General features: G+C 47.5%; 1 pseudogene; it reads left to right on the forward strand.

Moving 5' to 3' along the window:
* Positions 1–1105: 1105 nt before the first annotated feature.
* On the forward strand, positions 1106–1508 carry LOC115066831 (annotated as a pseudogene).
* Positions 1509–6413: the final 4905 nt, after the last annotated feature.

Consider the following 6413-nt stretch of genomic DNA (forward strand, 5'->3'; position numbering starts at 1 on the left):
TCCAGGCCAGTGGTCTACAATTTTTTTAAGAAAGAATTGAGAGAGGGGTAGGAAAGGAGGTGGTTTGGGGAGATGGCTCCATAAAGTGTTAGCCTTGCACACATGAGGACCTGAGTTCAGATCCCTAGAACCCACCTAAAAAGGCAGTCTCGGGAGAAAACACCTTCAATCCCAACCATGGCCAGATGGTAGTGAAATGTTCCAGGCCAGTGAGCCACACTGTCTCAAATAAAACATGGAGGACACCTGAGGTTGTCCCTTGACCTCCACACTCACACTGTGTGAGCACACCTACACCCATACAAGTGAGTACACAGAGGAAAGAGGGAGGGAAGGAGGGAGGGTGGGAGGGAGGGAGGGAAGAAAGAGGAAAGAAGAGGGGGAGGGAGGAAGAAGAGAGAAGGGAAGGATAGAGAGTGAGAGAGTCAAGACGTTCCAGTGTAGCCTGCGGGGTCCACCCTGGAGCATCCAGACCTACAGAAGGCATCCAGCCTGAGAAATGAGATTTCTAACAAGTTTTCAGGAGTCCCTGCAGAAGGCAGGAACCAAGCCTGTGGCCCATCCTCTCTGATACTGGAGGCAAATAGCAACATAATGACACTAATTCCGCAAGACAGGAGTTGTTGAAGACATGTTCACACACTCAGAATAGTATCTGGAATACAGTCAGCCTTGGTATTTTTAATATATCCAGCCAGCACGATGGCTCGGCGGGCAAAGACACTTACTACCCAGTGAAGCACACCTGAGGATTTCCACCCTGGAACCCACATGAAAGTGAAAGGAGAGAACTCACAAAGTTGTCCTCTGACCTCGATATGTGTGCGTAACACCCACACCCATACACACCCACTCCCACCCCACCCACCCCCACACAGCAACAATAACAATAATAATAAATAAAAATCCAAAGGAATAAGCTGGTCAGAGTGGTACACACCTTTACTTTCAGCACTCACCAGGTAGAGACAAGTGGATCTCTGTGAGTTCCAGGCCAGCCTGGTCTACATAGTGAGTTCTAGGCCAGCCAGGGATACACAGTGAGATTTTGCCTTAAAAAAAAAAAAAAAAAAAAGACAGTTGGGAGTTCTACCCAGCATAGAAAATGCCTCCCAAGGGAAAAAGTGATGGTTCTGGAAAAGGGAAAAGAGGGGAAAGGAAGTGCAGCCTCTGGGAGTGACAGTGCTGACAGGAAGGCTCAGGGTCCCAAAAGTGGTGGCAATGCAGTAAAGGTTAGACACATTCTGTTGAAAAACATGGAAAAATCATGGAAGCCATGGAAAAGCTAAAATCCAGAATGTGATTCAGTGAAGTGGCCACACAATATAGTAAAGATACAGCCAGGCAAGGGGCGACTCAGGTTGGATGACCGGAGGGTCCGTGGTGGACCATTTCAGGAAGCACCATTTGCTTTGCCTGTAAATGGGATGGATAAGCCTGTGTATACAGATCCACCAGCTAAGACAAAATTCGGATATCATATAATTATGGTTGAGGAGAGAAAATAAAATCATATGAAAGACTGAAAAAATAAAACCATACATGATAGCTACAGAGATAGACCCCTCTTGTGGTGACTAATACTGATTGCCAACTTGACTGAATCTAGGTCACATAGACATCTCCAGGCACCCATTGAGTGTATTACTGTGTAGCCCTGGCTGGCCTCCAACTCCATCTCAGAGATCCACCTCCCTGCCTCTGCCTCCCAAGTGCTGATATTAAAGGTGTTCACCACCACACCCATCTTGAGGGACTATTTTGAAAGTAAGTTATTTTTATTTTGAATTAATCTATGTGTGTATCTGTGTGTGGGTATGTGCACCTGAATGCAGTTACACCTGAAAGCCAGAAGGTGTTGGATCCCTGGGAGCTGGAGTTATAGATGGTTGTGAGTCACCTGACATAGGTGCTGAGAAATGAACTCAGATCCTCTGCAAGATCAATTTGTAACCTGAGCCATCTTTCTAGGCCCCCTGGGAGGGATTATATCAATTTGGTTAATTGAGGTGGGAAGACTCACCCTAAAGGAAGGTGTGCACTATTCCCTGGGCTTAGGTCCTGGACTGCATGAAAAGGAAAACTCAGCTGAGCATTCATTCCTCGCTCCCTACTTCGTCTAGGGGCATAAGGCGACCATCTGCTTCCTCAAGTTCCTGCCACTATGATTTCCTCATCATGGTGAACTGCAACCTGGAACTCAGCGCCCAAATAGTTGTTTTTGTTACAGTATTTTATCACAGCATCAAGAAAAGCAGATAGTATGTGTCCTGGTTTGTTTCTTCATTGTGTGACAAAACACTCTGACCACTACCAACTTGGGGAGGAAAGGGTTTATTCAGCTTACATCTCCTGGGTCACAGTTCATCAGGGAGCCCAAGGTAGGAACTCAGGGCAGGAACCTGGAGGCAGGAGCTGGAGCACAGGCCATGGAGGAACCCTGCTTACTGGCTTGCTCCTCTGGCACCTGCTCAGCCTGCTTTCTTATGCAACACAGGCCCACCTGCCCAGGGGTGGCACCACCCACAGTGGTCTGGGCCCTCCCACATCACTCATCAAGAAGATGCCCCTCAGACACGGCCACAGGCCAGTCCAATAGAGGCAATTCCCCATTTGAGGCTCCCTCAACCCAGGTGTGTCAAGTTGAGACTAAAGCTATCCAGCACAGTATGCATCCCAAAATCATTTGATTTTTTTTTTTTTTGTGGTGCTGAAGGTGGAACCCAGGCTCTTTTACATACCAGGTGAGTGCTCTACCACTGAGCTCCCATTCCAACCCTCTTTTTACTTTTTTGTCACAAAATTTCACTATGTAGCCCAGGCTGGCCTCAAACTTGTGATCCTTCTGCCTCAGTTTCCCCCATGCTGGTATGATGGGGCTGTCACCTCACCTGGCTTTCATTACTTCTTGATTCACTTGCAGCTCAGAGCAATCACTGGTGACAGAGAGTCTGCCAAGCAGGACAGTCCCTCCACAGGGCTTTCTTGCCTGCTTTTCTAAGATAGTCTGCTCTCCCCACCCACAGATGTGAGGGTAGCTCCATGCTCTCTGAGAACAGAGCTACAGGGGTTTAGCCACAGGAGTGACCCTCTTTCTCCACTGGAGTGGGTTACATTCTGTGTTCCCTCTGGGTAAACAGACAGATTCACGGCAGCTCTTGCACGGCGCTTGTGGAAAGCCAGAGGAAGACATGGCACCTGCAGAAGGAAACAGACTCCTCACCTGTGTCCAAATAGAAAAGGTCAGTGGAAAAACCAAAAGTTGGAGCCAGAGAGATAGCTCAGTGGGTAGAGAGCTTACCTGACATGCACAAAGCCCTGGGTTCCATTCCCAGAACCAGCTGAAACTGGGTGTGGTGGTGCAGGACTGTAATCCCAGCACTCTGGAGATGGGGGCAGGAGGATCTAGAGTTCAAAGGTCATCCTTACCTGAATTGGGAGTTTCGGGCCAGCCTGGGATACATTAGACCCTGTCAGAGAAAGGGGAGGGAGGGAGGGAGAGAGAGAGAGAGAAGGATTATGAGTTCAAGGGCAGTGTGGGCTATTCTCAAAAAGCAAATATTTTTCTTTTGTTTATGTGCATGTGTGCACACGCGCATACAGGTGCACATGTCTATTCAGGTGCCCATTCATGTGTGTGCAGTATGTGTGGAGGCCTGGGGACAACCTTGGATGTTGTTCCTCAGGTTCCAAACACCTTTTTTTTGTTTTGACTTTGTTTTTTGCTTGTTTATTTGTTTATTTTTGAGACAGGGTCTCCAGAGTGCTGCAATCAAAGATGTTCATCACCACACCCAGCCTTCCATCTTGTTTAAACATTTATTAGTTTATTTATTTTAATTGTGTGTTTTGCCTGCATGAGTACAATGTCTTCAGAGACCAGAAGATGGTGTCAGATCCCCTGGAACTGGAGTTACAGATGGTTGTTAGCTGCTATGTAGGTCCTGGGATTCAAACCTAGGTCCTCTGCAAAAGCAGCCAGTATGCTTTAACCACTGAGCCATCTCTCTAGTCTCCCACTTTGTTTTCTGAGACACGGTCTCTCACTGACCTGGATCTCTCCCAGTAGGCACTACTGACTGGCCAGCAAGCACCAAGGGTCCACTTATTTCCACCTTCCTAGTGCTAGGATTACAGGTGCACACACCCAAGCCCAGCTTTTTTTCCATGGCTTCTAGGGATCAAACTCGGGTCCTCAAGCTAGTAAGGCAAGCAGTTTATCGGATTGAGCCATCTCCTCAACCACTTTTTGTTTTTTGGAGACAATGTCTCATGTAGCCCAGGCTAGCCATGAACTTCTGTATAGCTGAGGAACACCTTGAACTCCTGATCCTCTTGCCTCCACCTACAGAGTTCTGGTACTACAAGCATGGTCCACCACATCTGGCTTGTGTTTATCTTTATTTTTTAATGTGTATGAATATTTTGCCTGCATTTATAAGTGTACCATATTCATGCAGTGCCCAAGGAGGCCAGAAGAGAGTATCAGATCCCCTGGAACTAGAGTTACAGATGGTTGTTAGCTACCATGTGGGTGTTGGGAACTGAACCTGGGTTCTCTACAAGAGCAGCCAGTGATCTTAGCTGCTGAGTTGTCTCTCCAGCTGATCTCTGCTTTGAATCCCTGCTATATAGCATATGAAGTTCCTTAGACTCCAAGTGCTGTGTGGACAGAGCACACTCTTGTCTTACTCTCCCCCAGCTTTGAAAGGATGCATGCCTCACAGAGGGTCTTCCAGGCATGTATGGAATACAAGAAACTTTTCCTGAATTGGAGCTGAATTGGAATTCATCAGACTTGGGAGAAAAGAAACTTCCCCAGGCCCTTCAGAGTGTGGTATGGCCAGAACCTCAATTCTAATTAGATGAATTAAGTACGTGCAGTCTCTGCCAGAGCTCCAGCGCCTGAGGTACAGTGAAGTTCTGCCTGGCAGAGGCTGATGCCCAGGGAAGGTGGAGGGAGGGCAGGGCACCCTGCCATCTCTGGCCTGAGCCCACATCCTGGACATGGTGGCAGAGAGATGCAGCTGACCTTGGACTTGGACAGGAGAAAGAATTTTCAGTTTTCCACTTTGCCCCAGACGATGTGGATTATCAAAGTGACCTTGGCTCACACCCCTGTGTGTAAGTAAAGGGACACAGAGCATTGTGTGGAGGTGTAGGCCTGTAATCTCAGCACTCAGGAAGTGGAGAGCAGAGAATTGTAAATGTAAAGCCAGGCTTAGCTCCATAGTGAGACCCTGTCTCAAAAACAAACAGCACAGGAACTGGAGAGATGACTCAGTGGTCATCTGCTCTTCCAGAGAACCCCAGTTCACTTCCTAGCACCCATGTCAGCAGCTCATAACTATCTGTGACTGTAACGCCTGGAGATTGAACACCTCTGTCTTTTGTAAGCACCTGTACTCATGTGTATATACTCACAGAAACACACATGATTAAAAATAAACATTTTTTTAAAGGCTGGGTATGGTGGTGCACACTTTTAATCCCAGCACTTGGGAGGCAGAGGCAGGTGGATCTCTGTGAGTTCGAGGCCAGCCTGGTCTACATTGTGAGTTCCAGGACAGCTGGGGTTATAGGGAGACCCTGCCTCAAAAAGACCAAAAATAAATAAATAAATAAAAAATAAAAAAATAAAAACAGAGCTGAGGATATGTAGACTGCTTGCCTACCATGCACAAAGCCCTGAGTTCCATCCCAGCAAAAACCAGGTGTGGTGGTGCACACCTGTAATCCCAGCACTCAGGAAGTAGAGGCAAGAGGATCAGAAGTTCAAAATCATCCTCGGCTACATAATAAGTTGGAGGGTAGCCTGGGTAACATGAGACACCATCTTATAAAAGAGGGTGGGGGCTGGAGAGATAGCTCAGTGGTTAAGAGCACTGGCTGCTCTTGCAAAGGACCCAGGTTCAGTTCCCAGTATCCACATGGAGGCTAACAATCATCTGTAATGCCAGTTCCTGGGGATCTGACACCCTTTTCTGGCCTCTGCAGGCATTGCACCTACATACATGAAGGCAAAACATTCATATACATAAAATCAAAACAAATAAATAAATTTAAAATATATAAATTAAAAAATGAAACCACAAAGTAATTGCTGTTTAAGTGTGCAGTTTCCAGGTTTTTCCCAAAAACTCCTCCTAGATGTGACCCAAGGCCTCACTCAGCAGGGCCACCTCTCCTGACCCCCAGGGAGAGACTGGAGCATTGACAGCCAGGGTAGGGTGTGATCATGCCCCAAATAGGTCACTTTTGTAGCTGGTCACTTTTTCCCACAATAGCTGACCCACAGATAGCTAGAAAACTGGCTGGCTCAAGGAGAAGGGACAGAGGGACCAGAGGGAAGCTGGGAGGGATGGCCCTGGTCCTGCCTTCCTCCTCCAAATGCTACAGTGTTGCCATTGGCG

This window comes from Nannospalax galili, unplaced genomic scaffold (assembly GCF_000622305.1).
Source record: "Nannospalax galili isolate Female #2095 unplaced genomic scaffold, S.galili_v1.0 scaffold644, whole genome shotgun sequence".
Taxonomy (NCBI): Eukaryota; Metazoa; Chordata; class Mammalia; order Rodentia; family Spalacidae; genus Nannospalax; species Nannospalax galili.